This window comes from Ptychodera flava, chromosome 7 (assembly GCF_041260155.1).
Source record: "Ptychodera flava strain L36383 chromosome 7, AS_Pfla_20210202, whole genome shotgun sequence".
NCBI classification, from domain to species: domain Eukaryota; kingdom Metazoa; phylum Hemichordata; class Enteropneusta; family Ptychoderidae; genus Ptychodera; species Ptychodera flava.
In genome coordinates this window covers 9,918,592-9,938,319 of record NC_091934.1, presented here as the reverse complement: position 1 = coordinate 9,938,319, position 19,728 = coordinate 9,918,592, and positions in this window count along the sequence as shown.

Genomic DNA, 19,728 nt, shown 5'->3' with positions numbered 1-19,728 from the left:
AGGCTATCTGTAAAAAACAAACTTTCCCTGGAAGTATACCGTCTCGACAGTGAAAATCATCCGTGATTCGTCTTGAATTCCATTTGCCGAGATAGGACTTCAGTGGACACCTGATGCCTTACATAAAAAAAAACATCAAATCAGTGTTTCGCAGTGCTCTAAAATCATTATTGCCCCAAATTTGAAAAGTGTATAGTAGCAACAACACAGAAATTAATGCACCCCATAGTGTGAACTAGTGGACGTGAGTGGACTGATCTCAAAGCTTTCATCGATTCCTGGGTCAAGTAATTTCAGGAGATGTTGACAACAAAAATAACACTCATATTAAATGACGTACAAATGACACACTCTTTTTCGGATTTTTTTTTTTTGTCAAACGATAAATCTGAAACGGAGGTAAGCAATCATACCTTCAACCGATGATCGCGAGAAAGTGCAGATAAATATAGCAATGTAATAATTTTTATACCTTCTGAAATACGCGCTCATGAACGACCGTCTGCTGTCAGACACTGTATATCTCGCTATAAATACAAAGAGGTTATGTTTGGCTTTTATCGTGCCATCCATCGGTATTATTTCAGTTCATGATGGATTTTCAGAAGGCATTTTATGACATGGAGACACGCTAAAAGCAGCCACTTTGTCCCTTGAAGATAAATGAAATAACGCGAATAAGGCAACATTCGGAGTAGGTGTGCGGAAGGTCACAGTTTTTTACGATGATGCACTGTTGTCATAAGTACCTTAGCTGTTATCATAACATGAAATGTGTTGAACCCCACTGATGTGTTTCATTTTAACTTATGATAAGCCTCTCAATTTACACTCCAGATCATAACTTTTAACGCCTTTGAATTTAGCCCTGTCTTTTGCGGCCTGAGTGCAACTTTTTCAATTTAATGATAAATAGGGGGAAACATAGACAGTTCTACTAGCTCGAGAAGAAAAGTGTTTTCATGTATCGGGTCTATGTACATTACTTATACAGGGCAAGTTCTGGGAAAACAACATCCATCTATTTCTTTCATATATTCACCGAATTTGACTCGTGATGTATTTTCAAAACGACAGTTATATTTTCTCACTTAATGGTTCTAAGAAAATGTCAGCTCTGATATGACGTCCAATGCGCCTTGGGGAACAGAAAGACAAATCCATTTTAAATTGTCTTTGTTATATGTAATATTAATTATTATATTAACTACTGAAGTAACAGTCACATGACAAATTGCAATAAAATTTTATCGCTTTTTTATGGGAGGCATCATTTTATGAGTTGTGATGACAGAATGCATACGTGACATTTTCATTTTCGTACACATGTGTACCTGTAAATCATGAAAAATTATGGTTTGTTTATTCATGGATGCATAAATTCTTTCGGCAAGCCAATTGTCCTATGCCACTGAGTATCATAAGAGGAATAAGCTGTCGATTGACAATGTGTTCAGCTTGATAATTCTTAAAGAATCAATGAATCCATTGCCGTTAAATATACATTACCCCGTTTGCTAATGAGTATTATAAGCAGGGTTGTTCGTTAACTATTGTGTCTGTGCTGACCGTTGGCGATAAATGTCACATGACGTAAAGTTAAAAGGAATCAACACTCTGAGAACATATGATATTGCTTTGCCATATGCGTTACGTGAGCATATACGCAGACGATGGATGTTGTCAGTGCTTTTTTTACAAAGCGAGGTAGACATTGCAAGTTACCTGGAAACGCTCAGTAGTATGTTCCTTAAGGGAATACCGTGTTTGATTAAATTTGCTGTAATTCTGTTAATCCTTTTCTTTAATAGAGTAGCGTTGTACTGAAACGAATATGCTCCTCAAACAGGTGGCACCCTGGTTTCAATTTGCACTCGGGGGTGTGAACAATACAAAAAAATTTCATCGGGTAAATAACAGTAGAGAGAAACTATATGTATTTCAGTAACTCAATATACAGCACCAATGTTTGAAAGTGGTATACTAGGAAACGTTATGTCTGCATTTTTACAAGGGGTGAGTCTGAGTCCTTAGCAGTTTAAGGTGGAATGCGCCTTGGAGACATATATTCGGACTCTCAAACTTTTACAGTTCCTTTATGGTCTACAACTTGTAGGGGTTCATTTTAATGCTCTTGGTGTAAGAAAACTTTAAACCGTCTTAGTTTATCGAAAATTTTATTTTTTCCGTAGAGTTAACACGGGAATGAAGGCATTTTGAATTTTAAATATCGGTAAATCTTGGAAAATTTGTTTCTCTAGTACAAAACGTTGCACTGTGACCCAAGATTTTGACTTTGATTTTGAAAGAGAGTGGTTAAAGATTCCTTTAGGAAAGTTTGAGCAAAACTTTAAGTCTTTCACTTTCGAGGCGCATACTACCTTAATTTGGGAGATTCAGTTTCACAACATACACCAAACATTATCAGAGCCTCAAGTCACTTTGTGTATCTTGTAAAGCTACGGTAAAAGTTCCGAACGGTCAGTGACCGAGGTAAATTCGGTCGGTCACCAATCCATCTTTCAGTCTGCAACATTTTTTTTGCTGGTGAACAGACCTTAGACTTTCCAATCCCTTTGCAGTTCTTTTCTAAGAAAAGTAATAACTCGTATTGATATTCGATGACTATCATTGCAACTAGTGGAAAGAGATAAAATTTGCATGGCCTTACAGCCGTTGGATTCCAAACTACTTGAATAGGGCAATTTGTGAAAAGCTGCCCCTTTGTTGATGCGCACTGCTTTCAGGGGAAAACAATAACAAAGACAGATTCAAGGTATACATAGAAAGACCTTAGGTAATGAATCATGAACATCTTAATCATTGGTATTTTACATGTAAACAAAACATCAATTAAAATGATGAATATCTTTATTTGGCGCCGAAATGTCCAAAAGTTGCTCAGAGCTTATTATTCGGCTGATGGGTAATTGCGAACTTCCTTAATTAATACGTTCGATACTAGACAAGAAAACACCGTTGTTAGTTGGTCTTTTTCATATGTAAAACCGTCTGATTGATTATCTGGGGCTAATTATTCAATGTCTGGCTAGCTGTTTTGAATTTAATAAGATTTGACTAAAGTATGAGTTGGTTTAGTCATATTGCTAATGACTTCTTTTGTTGCACAATCTTCAGGTATTTCGTAATTGCTGTCAATAATTAATATTACAGCCCCGAGATAGTCATTTATAACCGTGCAGTAGCTACATGGTAGCAGATTCTAGCAAACTAGGAAAACATCATCTCGCCGATGTTATAAATTAGTAACAGTGAATGGTTCCACGCGTATACATTACCTTAAGTAAATTAGTTACAAAGAACCTGTATGGTTTAAAAAGAGCTAGTTGTGAGGAAATACTCAGGAAATGAAAAAGTATCTCCTCTCGGTTCGAGAATGGAATAAAAGTGTGCATATGCAATTTGACACTGTAACTCCAAAACATTTATCATAATTATTATTATTTCATGTTTAGATACATATAAATGTAATTTAGTCAATATATATATACATATTATATATATATATATATATATATATATATATATATATATATATATATATATATATATATAATTATACATTTATATATATATATCCCATACATATACCATATAATTATGTAATTTATTCGGATACCATAGATACTTTAGATATGTAATTTATTCGGATACCATAGGCCACAGGCCTCAAGTATTACATGACTGATGAGAAAGTCTAATGTTTCGAACACAAAAAAAATGTACATATATATATATATATATATATATATATATATATATATATATATATATATATATATATATATATAATAACACAATTACTTCAATATATATAAAATAACACAATTACTTCAAGTACAAAGTAATAGTATTGCTACTTAAGGTAGAACGGACCTAAGGGACAGACATTCAGACTTTCAAACTTTTACAATTCTCTTCTGATATACCACATATGGGGGTTCATTTTAAAATTTTTCAGTGAAAGAAAACTTTTCACCTGCTTAGTATTCCGAAATTCGAATTTTTTTTATTTTTCTTCATAGAGTTAACACAGGGATGGCGGCCATTTTGAATTTCTACTATCGGTAAATCTTGGGTAATTTGTTTCTCTAGTACCAAAATTTGCACGGTGACCCCCTATTTTTATTCTTGATTTTGAAAGAGAATGATTGAAAGATCCTTGAGGAAAGTTAGAGCAAAAAGTTTAAGTCTTCACTTTCGAGGTGCATACTACCATTCAGGGAGCTGCACCCAACAATGATGCACTTTGCTCAAAAATCACAAACATACATTAAACTTTAATTAATTGTTAACAAAAAATTGAAATATTGGTTGAGTTCACCTTGAGCTTGTCAAGCAGTCTAGTGGCGTGTGGTAAAGAAGTGTGAATTTATGAAAATATATGCAAATCACAGATTTTCTGGCTTTCTCTTTTCTCAAATGTCAAGAATTACAAGAATTTTACTCGCCTCTGGCTGGGTCAAATTTTATGACATTTTCACATTATGTTCTTTATTGCTATTTAACAAAACGACTATTTTGTTTGTCTATAAAAATCTTACTTATTGAATAAAAGGCATTTTAATTTGCTTATCATGATCCTAATTACTTTTTTGAGTGCCAGTCTTTCAACCCATGCCAATTTAGAGTGAGGATAGATAATGCAAAACAAAATAGTTGTTTTTTTCTACATATACTCTTGTTTCAAGTAAAATATTACATTTCAGGAAATAGGGGTCAAGTTTTGACTTAAATTAATTTAATCATTATACCAATTAAGGTTTTAAGCCCAAAATATACATCCCCTTCTTCCTTACAGTCATCTATTGCCACCGAACTAAACTGTAGAGTCTCTGCATTTGAAAATATACAGTATAGGGGGTTTCCTTGTCAACTTTGATGAAAAATACACCTTTGAAAAAAACTGTGTTGGTAACATGAAGCTCCACTTCAAGTTTCATATATAAATATATATCTATATATATATATATATATATATATATATATATATATATATATATATATATATATATATATATATATATATATATATATATATATATATATATATATCAGAGGCCTATGAAAATATTTATACAGTCTCTTATAAGTCTTCGCCATATTCTTGCAATATCGCAATATATAATAACAGCGTAATGGACGTTGTCAGACAACGCTCTCTGCTCCGCTAAATTCTTTCAACTGCCATCATTATGTATCATGTTTTACTGATCTTACTGTCCTGTATGTGCTTATTTATCCTTTTTGTTTTTTGTCGTTTATTTCAGCTAGTCAATCAGAGGGGCAGATATTGGAATGCTGATTTTTTTGTGTTGCGGGGCTGAGATTAACATTGAGATACTTCCGTTGTGAATTCAGCTGTTTCGAACGACCCGTGCAAGTGAGCTAGCAGAGGACCTTGAATGAGCTTGAGTGTTTAACTTGATTTTGAAACATTATCAACAATGTCCGATGACTTTTACTATGAGCAAAGCTGGAGTTTACCGGGTCCGTACAAAAACCTGTCTTATGACTGACCATAACACTAGGGCCATGGTGTATGTTTCTGTCGGTTTATGCAAAATGCATCCTAAAACATGAATGTCGTTACTGCCTGCTGCATGAGGACCTTACCGAAAATCAAAGTGGTGTTTATTGACCATCTGAAGTGAACCCGCTAGGGGTTTGTAACACAACTTACATATGTGGATCTTTTTAACCTGAAGAATAAATTCAGTTTTGTGTGTCGATACATTGAGTGAAGCTTTCAAAATACACGTCGAGTCCTGTACAATCTTAAAACCTGTACCTATTGACACACGATATAATACATAATGTTTGGGTTAATTCAAACAACGGATAGATTTTCTTATGTCAATTCAGGCTTGAAACTTAAAACATTTGAGAATCATAGAAAAGAGTGCAGACGACCATGCAAATATTTGCAATGTAATAAGTGTTTCGCAATATGCTTGCAATGTATATAATAACAGCGTAATGGACGTTATCAGACAACGCTTTCAAAACAATGCAAAAGTTAATTGCTTGCAAATTGCAAGTCATGCTTTGAAAACAAACTAAAAGCAAATTATTCATAATGATTACGGCATTGGAAAATTGAAAAATTACACTTTACAAAATACATCTGCATGCAATTCAACTCCAAACTCATGAAAAAGCTAGCTAATGACTTTCTTTGTGTGCGGAGGACTCATCTTTTGATGTTTTTACAAAAACGTATATTTTGTCTATATGTACCTACGTAATATGTATGTATGTATGTATGTATGTATGTATGTATGTATGTATGTATGTATGTATGTATGTATGTATGTATGTATGTATGTATGTATGTATGTATGTATGTATGTATGTATGTACGTACGTACGTACGTATGTATGTACGTACGTATGTACGTACGTATGTACGTACGTATGTACGTACGTATGTATGTACGTATGTATGTATGTATGTATGTATGTATGTATGTATGTATGTATGTATGTATGTATGTATGTATGTATGTATGTATGTATGTATGTATGTATGTATGTACGTTGTATGTCGTACGTACGTACGTTGTATGTACGAACGTATGTACGTACGTATGTACGTACGTATGTACGTATGTATGTATGTGTATGTATGTATGTATGTATGTATGTATGTATGTATGTATGTATGTATGTATGTATGTATGTATGTATGTATGTATGTATGTATGTATGTATGTATGTATGTGTATGTGGGTGGGTGGGTGGGTGGGTGGGTGGGTGGGTGGGTGGGTGGTGGGCGGCGGGCGGGCGGGCGGGCGGCGGGCGGGCGGGCGGCGGGGCGGGCATGTAGGCATGCATGTATGTATGTAGTATGTAGTATGTATGTATGTATGTATGTATGTATGTATGTATGTATGTATGTATGTATGTATGTATGTATGTATGTATGTATGTATGTATGTATCTATGTATCTATGCATCTATGCATGCATGTATAGTCTGTATGCATGTATGTATGTATGTAGTTATGTATGTATGTATGTATGTATGTATGTATGTGTGTGTGTACGTACGTACGTACGTATGGATGGATGGATGGGTGGGTGCGTGGGGTGCATGTGTGCGCAACGCATGCTCCTGAGTATTAAGTATATGCATGCATTTATACATGCAAATACTAAACATTTACATATGTCGTCGAACGAGAGAGAGAGAGAGACAGACAGACAGACAGAGACAGAGAGAGACAGAGAGAGAGAACGCATTGATCTTCAATGAAGAATGAAGCTTCATAAATGCGATGGCATTTTGTGTTGGCGGAGAAGGCTGTGTAAATTACTGTGAGATGCGACTCCCTAGGTATTTCAATTGAAGGGGTAGTCATTTTCAAGACTGATTGGTTCAGTCACCTGGGTGTAATCAAGGAGATGCAATTCCAGTAACCATTATGGCAATCCTGGAATTGACCCGATGGTATATAGGCTGTCGTGAAGCGTTGTGGAAAAAGTGATTAAGATTCCGTTTTGCCTTATTTGGATAGTCAATAAGGCTTCTAAAATGCTGTGGTTTTTGTGCGATAGATCTTATTAAACGAAAGTTGACGTGTGGGCGGGTTAGCATCTCCTCTGCGAAAGATCTCCCTTGTTCCTTGTTTTTTTTCCCCAGTTGTAATCGATTAATTGTTACTGTTCGGACTAGGAGTGAAGAAAGCTGTCGTAAGATCGAGGTCGGGGTGCGCAAATAAGTTATCGCTTCCAGAAATGCAGGATTAATGTTAGATATATGTCTCGGGGAGTAAGGGAGAACGACATTTGTGTACAATTTACAGGTTTTTTACAGTCACGGATGCTTTCCTTGTTCTTCATCTGAATGTGAGGAAATCTTGTCAAAAACGGAAAGTCCACGCTGAGTGGTACTGTGGTTTGCAGGTGCACGACAACTGTGGAAGCAATCGATCATTACGTTCGAAAACCGACGATATTGGTTCCTGAAAGACAGGAGGTACTAAAAACAAGAAAGATTGGGTGGTGACCAACGCAATGCTGTGATTTTCCACCTGAAGCTAGCAATGCCGATCAAATAAAAAGCTATTTCTGGAAAGGGAGAGAGAGAAGAGAGAGAAAGAGAGAGACAGAGACAGAGAGAGAGAGAGACAGAGAGAGAGAGAGACAGACAGACAGACAGACAGACAGACAGACAGACAGACAGACAGACAGACAGACAGACAGACAGACAGACACAAACAGAGACAGAGACAAAGAGAGACAGAAACAGAGACAGAGACAGACAGAGACAGACAGACAGAGACACAGACGGAAAGACAGAGATTTAGTACAGCAAAATATACAGCAAATTAAGGACAAATCTAATATCTAATGAAACCAATATAGTTTCCAGTAGAGTTCTACTCGATGGTTCTTTGTAATAGAGAAATAATTTATTGCGACTTCACTATATTACATTTTTTATCTACCAATAAATATTTGACTGCTGTCTCCTGTCACGTCTTCGCTCACAAATCTTAGAGCGTATACCGTAAAATATTAGTCAACGCCGGTGTTCTTGTATCACAGTACTAGAAATTCTTTCAACTTATGAGTATCAGCATTCTTTAAAACATGCAGAAAAGTAATAGACATATGAAAATAAGCCCGATACAGAAGCTTCACACGGATCTGATTTTTTTCCCTTCTTGCAGACGTAAATTCTTTTAAGTTTTTCGAAGCTTCGAAAAGTAGTGAACAATCAGTCTTGTAGGCAAGCTCATGCTTGTACAGTAAAATCTGTCTAAACCGAACGCTAAAGGACTGAGAAAATTGTTCGGTTTTGAGAGGTGTTTGGTTTATAGAGGTCCTTTTACATAGAGTTCTATCGGAATGGGACTGGGAAAGGGGTTCAGTTTAGACAGGTTTCCAGTTTAGACAGGGTTCGGTACTACTATCCTGTACATTGTTTTTGTTAAATATGACTTGATTGTATATATGTATATATCAAACACCGACACAAGTATGAAATAAATCTATTGCTAAGACACAAGATAATGTGTTCCATTGCAATCCATGCACAAAGATGTTCTCATCATGCAGAGCTAGTCTTATCGATTAGTACTTACCCCAGTTGACATCAATAAGACTTCATGAATATCTTCGACTTGAACTTCACTTGTTTGAAATACTAGGCCACAGAAACCTTATGTTATGGCATTACTTTTAAATGATTGTCTTATATGACCAGGGGAGGTTTTTCTCTTACGTTTGAGGTTGTCAAAATTTTTGTGTATTAAGGTGGTATGCGCCTCGAAAGTGAAACACTTAAACTTTGCCCAAACTTTACTCAGGAATCTTTCAACCGTTATCTTTCAAAATCGAGAATAAAATCAGGGGTTACCGTGCAAATTTGGTACTAGAGAAATAAATAACCTAAGATTTACCGATGTTTCAATTTCAAAATGGCCGCCATCCCTCTATTAACTCTATGGAGAAAAATCAAATTTTCGAATTTCAAAAACTAAGTGAAAAGTTTTCTTACACCAAGGGCTTTAAAATGAACCCCCACAAGCGGTATATCAGAAAAGAATTGTAAAAGTTTGAGAGTCCGAATATCTATCCCCGAGGCACATTCTACCTCAAATCAGTGGATACAGACATTACTGCGTGTATTAATAAGTGAACTTTGAAATCGTATCAGAATCAGGGTTCACACATATGAGCGTGTGGTATTTGTTTTAATCTTTCATACTCATCATAAATTTGCTAATGACTGTAATATACGGGTGGCCAGGTGCCGCAAATACTGAAAATATTGAAACTTTGTTTTGCTCTGCTGATCATTTTTGAGTAGATGAAAGCTTGGCTTATTGAAGTTTCGTACGCGTAAATCTACTATAAACTAGTAATCCTGTTTTGAGAGAGAGAGAGAGAGAGAGAGAGAGAGAGAGAGAGAGAGAGAGAGAGAGTTATCAATCTTCCCGAGCAAACCCAGTGATATTAAATGTCTCCGCACATATGCGAAGAATTTTTGTTTTGATGCTTTCATAATGTCTTGCTATGACGAAAACAAATCGTTCACAAATGTAGATTGCGAGGATAATTACAGCGTCGTTTTTAATTAAAAGAAAGTCATCTTTTATCTGTTGATTATAATCTATCAAGCGTCCTTGGGAGCCAACGCAATCGACTCATTATGACTAATTTATCTCTCGTACTTATCACGAAGCAAAATGCTCGGAAAAACTCTATCTACCGTTTGATTGGCCCGTTCCTGAGCGTGGTTGATATTTATATCAATTAAATGATGGATATCGCAGCATCTTTGAGAACAACCATGCCATATATCTTCAAACCGTACCCAGATCTCTTTCAATTGTCATCTTTGAATTAAGATATCGTAAGTTTCCACTGTGCCAGAGTATAATGGTAGACTTGAAAAGATTAAGGATAGGCATGTATTGATGTGGTTTTGCTAGCTAAGGATGTGTTTTACTGTAAAATAGCTCAAGGCTATAAAGTATAGGCTGAAGGTATAACTCAACCGATAGAGTTACCACAGCAACCTACAGAAATATTTGAGAAGACGTTTTAAATAACCATGAACATGTGATCGAGGGTATGTTTGTTGAGTTTTAAAGACAGATCTAGGAGAATTTGTCGACGGGAACCATATCGCTAATACAATAATTTATCAGGCGTTATGTGTAATCTCTTGATGTTAGCAATACAAAATCCAATAGATATTCTGAAGGAGCAAATCTTTTGCACTGTATGGAAACGATGAAATTTTGAAATGTATAGTTACGTATCATTTTCTGGGAGAGAGAGAGAGAGAGAGAGAGAGAGAGAGAGAGAGAGAGAGAGAGAGAGAGAGAGAGAGAGAGAGAGAGAGAGAGAGAGAGATGTTATTGTATATACACATGTAAACAATGTCTCTATTTACAAATCAGTGACTCATTGATACGCTGGCTTCTAGTGCATTCAACAACTAACGAGCTTGTTGGTCTCTTCTGGTGTGGGTAACATGACAAAGGGGTTTGCTCAGACCATGGTGTACGAAGTTTGGTGTACAATGTTTGTCATCGTGCCATGTTCTGATTTGTAGAAATCATATGAGTTAAATGGCAATCTGCCTAATAGCCAGAATGCATCATCACATGTACAACCACACATAATTTTGTTTGTCTAGTATGAAAGAAAAACATTATGGTTTGACGTTACCTTTGGGAACAAGGCTCCTTTGGGACGTATTTTCGAATTCTCAAACATTTGCATTATCATTTGGTCATTTTAAGCTCACAGAGCAAATCAAGTTTTAACGAGCTTATTTGTGTAAAAATCGCACTTTTTATTTTTCCCCACAGAGTTAACACAGGCATGGATGCCATTTTGAAAATCCAGTATAGGTAAGTATTTGGTAATCTGTTTCCATCGTACCAAATTTTACACAGTGACCCCCTGATTTATATTCTTGATTCGAAAGGTAATGGCTTAAAGATTCTTTGAGGAAAGTTTTGGCAAAAGGTTATTAGTCTTTCGATTTCTATGCGCGATCTACCTTACGGACTTTTTTAAAAATGTATTAAACCACTTCTCTTTCCAGACGCGTATTGTCGTAAGGTAGTATCCAAATTTTAAACGTTGGCTAACACCATGATTATGAACACCTCCCCTATTGAAATCATTGGATACGATATAAGGTACCGGACAATATTTATATATGTAAGAACCATCTTCACAGAAGTTTTCATTAGGCCACTTTAAGAAAATTCTTCGTTTGCCGTCCTTGGACTTTTGAAAAACCTACCAGCCCGCCAGGGTAAAAAACAAACACAGACAAAAAACACAAGTGCATTAACATAAGCTCAATTTCAATTTCGTTTCTTTTAGAAAAATGATATTTTTATTTGTAAAAGTGTTTACATTGTGTTTGTTTTCTTAATTTTCTCTGAAAACCTAATAGCACGCGGACGAATTTAATTCAAAGCACCTTAATTAAAAACAATGGCGGCTGCCACATCATTTACTGGACTGTGTTCAACTACTAGCACTGAAAGTATATGCGTTTCTAAAAAAATCAAGAAGGGATCTTTTCATTTTTAAATTTAGAATTCTAGCGCTGGTTGAGCTGACCTGACTGGGCAGTGACGACAAAATGTGAAATTTCAAATTATGACATTGGGAAAAAAGTTTTTTTCAACCTAATTTACCATGTTTTGTAAACCGCGTGTTATTTGTCATTTTTTTCGTTTGCTTTAAAGGTGTACAGTCACCTGTGATCTAAATATGCCCATATATGGTCAAAGGGGCATTCCTTGGTATTCAAAATGCCATGTGAGGGCGCTGTTTTTAAAAAGCGGCCACTCATGGCAACTGTTGAAAAATTGGAATTGGTGACAGTATACCTTTAAGTCACATCTAGAGTCGAAAATAAACGTTAAAAGTTCCTGTATAAACTAAACTACTTTTTGAAGCCAAATTCCAGGAAACATACTTTTGGTTGAGGTATTCTTAGTTTCCGAAAGACACGTTGCCTTAATTCGGAATGTACAGATAAGAACACGTTGGTGGATGAATTGTATTCATAGCGTGGTTGTGTTATATCTACTTGATGAATACCACAATTCTCGTTTGGTGGGTGTTCAGTCTTATCATCCGTGTTGCTCTTTTCCCAGAAAACAACACAGAGCAATCAAACTGCACGGTTGAGCGATGGGAGATTAATTACAGTTTCCATGGGGAGAATCTGTTTCAATATGTAACTTATCACCAGTCGCTAAAAGTCGTTACCATCAAATGTCACCACAATTCCACGTGCTTGACTATCGTTTACGTAATCTCCCTTGTATCTTGCTGATATCGGTAACTATCTTCAATAGATCGTTGCCTCCTCGACTTCCTCTCACTTTCCTGCTGATAATGTAGCGCACATGGCTGCTTAAAATGTGAAGTCATACTTCCGTAAGGAATCGGGCAAGTTTAACGTTCTTTTGTAGAATTTGAAAGAGACCATAGTGAGCGTCCAAACGATATCATGATAGCAACAAAGCAAAACGTTGGTGAATTTATCTCTAAGGGAATGGCAGGAAGGGTGATTCACGAAAAAGTACTTTTATTTTAATAAGTTTGTATCATTGATTTTTGAGCACAAATATTCGGGCCCATGGAAGAGCAACTGAGCATATGCTCGAAATTATTTCAATTTTTCGTCTCATTTATATCAAATTGCTGACATTAGTGTCCACATACGTGCTCAGACAAACACTAAAAAATTCTCATTTATCTGCGATGCGTGGGAGAATCTCAAAAAAACTCTTGGATTATCGTGTATTAAATCAGCTGCGCATTCATATGTATTTCTTTGAATGGATCTTTGAAAATTGCTGCAGTAATTATAATTTGACATTTTGTTTAAGACTGATACAAAGGAGCCATTACTGCTTTTAATACTCCAACGCTCTACGTTTGCTCTCGATAATAGTGTTCATTGTTAATGCGATCACGCTACGTCACAGTAGGCGAGGGGGGGAGGAGAGTGGGGGAAAAAAACTCGACACGTATGCATTAAGTTGCTTCTTTGAATGTGTGCTGTTTATATCGTGATTCCTAGCACATCCGGTCGTCCCGAATTCCATTATTCCGTCTCCCATGAATATTACGTGACGATTACCTGCGCAGTGTAGAGTGGGATTTTTTTCTTAAAGCCCTTGGGGTAAGTGTATAGAATCGCCAGGAAAATCAAGGCAATGGTTGCAATATTGGGTACCCAATGACGACCATTAGGCTAGGCCTGTCGTGCACAATTGGCTTCATATGGCCGGGCTTTATTATCCCATCAGCCAACCGACGTGATGCTCCTCACAAAGGAGGCACCGTCACGCGTGGTTCTCTTGAAACCCAGTAAACAAATTACACTGCGGTAGCGAAGTAGACTTTTAATAGAAAAATTGTGTGTTGCACACCCTCCAATTTTCTCTGGCTTGCAAAGATGGATGCATACTACACCTTTACAAGGCTTTCTGTTGTCGCTTCCTTTCAGGTCACGAATTTTCTCTTTCACAAAATCTGACTTACACGACTGTCATTGGCTTTGACACGCGTATAGTTTATTTGCCAATGTGGGTGTGGTCGTGGATATCGACTTCACCATTATTGATAGTTCGCACCCTACGACTGAACCGCGTTTTTTCTCCGCGCAGAGAAGCCACCGACCTCATCATCTATATTCCTTAAGATTGGCGTATTGACATTGCATACCATGCGTCATAATGACTACACAGTAAAGTACAAAAATTGTCATGACCCATCGAAGAACTACTTTGTGTGGGTGTATTCATACGCCTGATCGATTTAAATGGAGAAAGTCGCCATCTTGGTCCTGTATTTGGACATTTTGTGTCAATACCAGTCACTATGGCTATGTGAGCTTCTTGTCGTCACTCAGCAACTACAAGATTAAGCGGCCAGATGTAAAATGAAAACTTTATACATATCTAGATTCATATACGTGCAAATAATCTCATGACTCTATTTCCCGTTTATACCGGAAATTACTGGGCATGGGCAAAAGCAGAGTTGTCACGACTGTCGAATAGCTGCGGATGTGTGTTTCAATAAAACATATGAACTGATCCTGCATAAAATAAGTGAAACGAGTGATTCAGTCTGTCTGCATGAGAGGGGAAGGTTATCTAAAGACATGAGTATGTGTGTACGACCGTGCATGCATGCATTCCTATGCACAATGATGAGTTCATCTATTTATCTTTGTGTACTGCCCTTCTTCGTTGCTAATGTCCAAAAGGTTGATTGATTGATCGACGGATTTGGTCAACCTTGACGTACCTGTGAGAGATGCGGATCGCCCATGAACTTATTTAGACTCGAGCCTTAATCTCTGTCTCGGATTTGACAACCCACTGTGCTATGGTAAAAAACCGCTTGCTGTTATCCAACTGCAAACAAACTTTTATGTGTTGAGGAGTGACACTTTGTAAAAAATCACTGTTCATCCCTTCAATACTAGAATTTAATGTTATCATTGTGTTTCAGGAAAATAATAAGTAATTGTTTGGCATTTAAAACGCTTTGAACCATTCAAATGGGCAAACTAAACCAACAAAGGCTGATACAAGAAATAAAGAATATTCGGAAAGAAACCATATAATGTTACAAACAACAATATTAACTATATCATACTAGTATATTGATGGCAAAATACTGCGATCTGATTGGTCGAGACGTGAAAATAATTGTGCTATATTCTCAATATAGCACGGTAGAAACAGGCACGACCTCACAGCTAGAGAAAAATTCCCGTTTGATGTTTCACGCCAGAATTCCAATGTAATATTTTGATATAATGGCAATAAACCACTTGAGGAACAGGTATACCACTCGATTTTGACCAGTTCACTCAATATAGGCACTCGCTATCGCTCGTGCACATATGTCGTGAGCTTGTCAAATCTCGTAGTATACCCGTCGCTCGGTGTGCTTTGTTGCTTAAATGTGTCACAGGAATCTTGGTACGGTCTGATCTGGTCACGGCAGTGAACAATTTTTGATGGTCAAGGGACTTTTTGGCCGCATTTCAGGTTCATTTGAGATTACCCGGCACGAAGTACACTCTATCGCTAGAGACGTCAACGCGAAGGGAGCGTATTAAGACGGCGTGTCCACCGTTGGGGGAAAATATTCCTTGAAAGTCTTGTGAACGTTTGCGATGCTTGACAAGGCGCCAATGGTGCGTTCGCTTCTAGTCTCGTGTTCAGTAATCGAAATCAAATTCACCAAACGATGGTGAATTGCTTCGATTTTATGAAGACGCTTGTCTAACACTTCATTTATAATGGATGAATCTTACAGTAGTTGGGATATTGTGTCTTCGTTCAAAAAAAACCTTTTCAGATTCATTTGTTCTCGTGGCTTGCTAGCTCTCTAACAAAGGAATGATCGGCTAGTGAGCCCTGACGAGAAATGTAACAAAAGCGTCTAATACAGTAGCCTCAAGAAATATACGATACGAGTTTAGTTGTCGTTCAATAAGCATCCCCACTCAATTAGACAGCCTTTCATGTCTATGGATGTATTTCGACTCTGGCACGTTCACAAAAGACTCGGACTAAACTCCTCATTTGACAAAACACGCGGTAAACACTCCAAAAAGTAACGGTAACCGAATTAACTCTTCCCGAGGTCGTCTTCCACCTGCGGCAACTTGGACACCCCTCTCTGATCATGGCGACAGCTGATGGAGAGAGAGGGATCGAAAGGGAACAGGACGAATGAAAACGTAGACCCCCCTCCCCACCTCTCGCTTTATCTATCCCTTTTAAAAATACACAAGTCGCATCGTCTTATCGACAGAATCTCGCTCGTTGTTACGCGCTCTTTATTCAAGAGGTTGTTCTCGTCCATTTAGCGCGTAAAGAGGCGAGAAGACGGAAATCATCAGTCAGAGAGAAAATCTGGTGGAACGCTGATGTGAATGGAGATATTGATCCGTCTATTATTTGCTTTAGTGGTTTCCTTCCTGAATTCAAGACTAAACTCTCAGCTTTTTCCCGTCTTCCCTGGCCTCTTGTCAGGGATATAACTGATCTTCGAGACGTTCTGGGGGTAGGACTTGTCAGTTGCGGCCAAAGGATCCCAAAGGTGAACGCTGTTTTCTCCTAGTGTGAAACATTTTAGGAATAAAATTAGCTGAATGCAAGTGATGTTCAAACGCTACGAATTAACATTCCGTCAAATGTCCGAAACTAGAGCATACTGATATGCCATGGGTATTATCTATATCAAAAAGGAGGCTTTGTGTACCACAAGTCTCGAGAGATCTAACCCTCGAATTTTCTAGTCATTCTGAAGAGCGCGAGAAATGGCACTTCATCCTCGCCCAGTCATCTGAGGCAGCCACTATGATAGCGACAAAATTCAATTACCGTTTTACTTAACAGAAGCGAGCACAGCGGCTGACTCACAGAAACTAATTTCTACCAACTGCGCATTTCCTGTAGTTTTATCAACATAGTCTTAAAAGAATTCAAGGATGTCTTTCGTGGAATGCTGTCGATCATCGAGACCTCTCAAAAGAGGCCGTCTTTTCTTCGCTAAAGTAACTTCAAATTACATTCCTTTCTATAACCGTATAACCGTACATACATAACGTTATAAACAATAACACAAACTACTTCAAGTACAAAGTAAAATAAAACCATATATAACTGTTACTTAAGTTTCATGCATCTAACAATCTTCAGACTAATTTTCCTAATTACTTCACTCTCATTTATATAGTTGGGACGTACCATTATGCTACAGTTTTAGATAGATGTTCAAATTATATATATATATATATATATATATATATATATATATATATATATATATATATATATATATATATATTCGTACTGCTATTGCTGTATGTATACAGTATATATCGTACTGCTTTGCTGTATGTATGAAAGTATATGTGTGTAAATAGCTATTAATTTGCCTGTCTCTACAGAAATATACCGTGTGCACAGATATATATGTGTGTTTTTATTTGTTTGAATCTATGAGCCTCTATACTAGTACGTAGCTACGCATTTAGTTATGTCTCCATATATCAGGGTTTGTGCACTTTTGTAAAATGATTCGTTTTTCTATGGTCATTGGGGTAACACTTTCCATTTCACATTGATCACACGTCGTCCATTGTATTCGTTTCTTCGATCGATTGGTATCTGTCACTCAACTGTGAAAGAGACGCATCCACCCTTTACCATTTGCGATCTTTCACCGTTGCATTTTAGCTCGCTCTCATCGGTTAATCCCAGTCAGGGGCTGTGATTGGTCACATCGCTGCGCTGCGCCGCGTTTGGCTGTGGAGCTGTTTATTCTGGACCATCCTTACAAGCGACATTGGTTTCCGATATGATATTTACAGCGACTGTCGTTTCTTGACACGTTGACAAAGACGTTTGACCGTTTTATGACTTATTCATAACCGTACAATATCAGCAAACTCTGTAAAATTACTTGCTATATTCTGATCCATGTGCCTATGCTTTGAAAAGCGCATTTCCCCCTTTGAACCACGGGGAAGAATCAGCTTAATACAGACAGACAAATTTTAAACGCGCAAGAAATGTTGTTTGGTAAAGTGATGCGGCGGTATGTTAAGTACAGGCGGAATTTTGAGCGTTGGTAACGACAGTAATTTGCGCTACCTTTGTAAAATAATTCGTGTCATGACTCCGATGTCAAACGGAGCTCTCAGTTTTGCCTAGATCTCACGCCGGGGTTTGATCAGCGGGGACGGTACGTGCAAAGAGGGAGGATTGCGATGGGCGAGTCCACGAGACCGAGGCAGTCGCAAGCAACCCACGTACTAATCACACATCGCCCGTTAATTGGTTGCTCGTCTAATTCGCTTGTCTGTTTTCTCGCTTACGTTGACGCGCTCATAAGCGAACTCGACTCTCAAGGGGCGGCTTCGGCAGAGATGAAAAGCCAACAGAAGGAGCCACTGCCGATGAAGGCATTTGCGCAAGAAAATGGCCAACGGCCATAATACCTGATTGAACGCATTTAATCGAAATGATTTAATGACACCTTAATTCCCCCGAGAAAGAAAAAAAAATAAACAACGATATGAGAAGTTTTCCCCCAAAATACACCAATTTCTAGTATAATCGGAAGCAGATGAAATTCATATTTTAAGTCGGCGGTCGAATACCGTGTCCAGATGCCAAGCATGTGATTTCTGAGTGTTTTATTTCAATAGTAACGCAGATGGCACCTGACGACAGCGGCCCTTCCTCGGAGATATGTTGGCGAATACATAATGCCGGGTTTTTTTGTACGTTGGTTTCAACACAATGAAGCCGAGCCCAGCGGCGTTGTGCGGAACGATCTTTTAATATCAAGGTACCCGACGTCGGTTTCGCTGGTGGGCTCCCCGAGTCTGATGATATCGGCGGACCTCCGTGACAATGCCGCAAATTCGCACACAGAGGCCGATGCAGTGATAGGCTGGTATGACTTAGAGGAGGAAATCGCCCCTTTTTGATGTCCGCGGATAACGAACAGCGTGCTTTCTACTCCACAGCATCCCGATCGTGCTATCTTCGAGGGAAGAAATGCCTTTTGATTGGTTTAACCAATTGTATCGCTTATTTACAGCATATGTGACTTTTCGAAGCCAGGTCCGCTGAACGTCTACACAAAATGTAAAAGAAAACGAAAAAAGAAAAAGGAAATTGGCAAATCTCTGAACAGGTTGTTCATATATTGTCGGACAGAGTTTGAAGTGAATCGACGATTTTCTGACGTGGTTTGGATTTCTGTGTGTTGACTAATATTTCACACAACTTATATATTCACATCGAAAACCACATGAGACAGTCTGAGACCAACGCATCAATTACTACTACCACGCCCCCACACATATATGAACGGATAATTATATTGAAGATGCGCCCATTGGGTGATGGTCTTTGAGATAAAATTGTTCTTTCTTTTTTATCTAAACTAGTCGCAGCCATGAACATCGGTAGGATCTAATGTTCCTATGGATGATTTTTAAGGCTGATACCAAAGAGTTAATCATAAGAAATTGTTAAGGAAACAAAGCCCTATAAGAGATGTGCACACATTTTTTTCTCCTTCTTTGCCCCATCCAATGGCATCAAAATATGACTTGTTCTTAGATGACGTATCCGTCGTCATGGTTACTCATCGATGCCAAGCT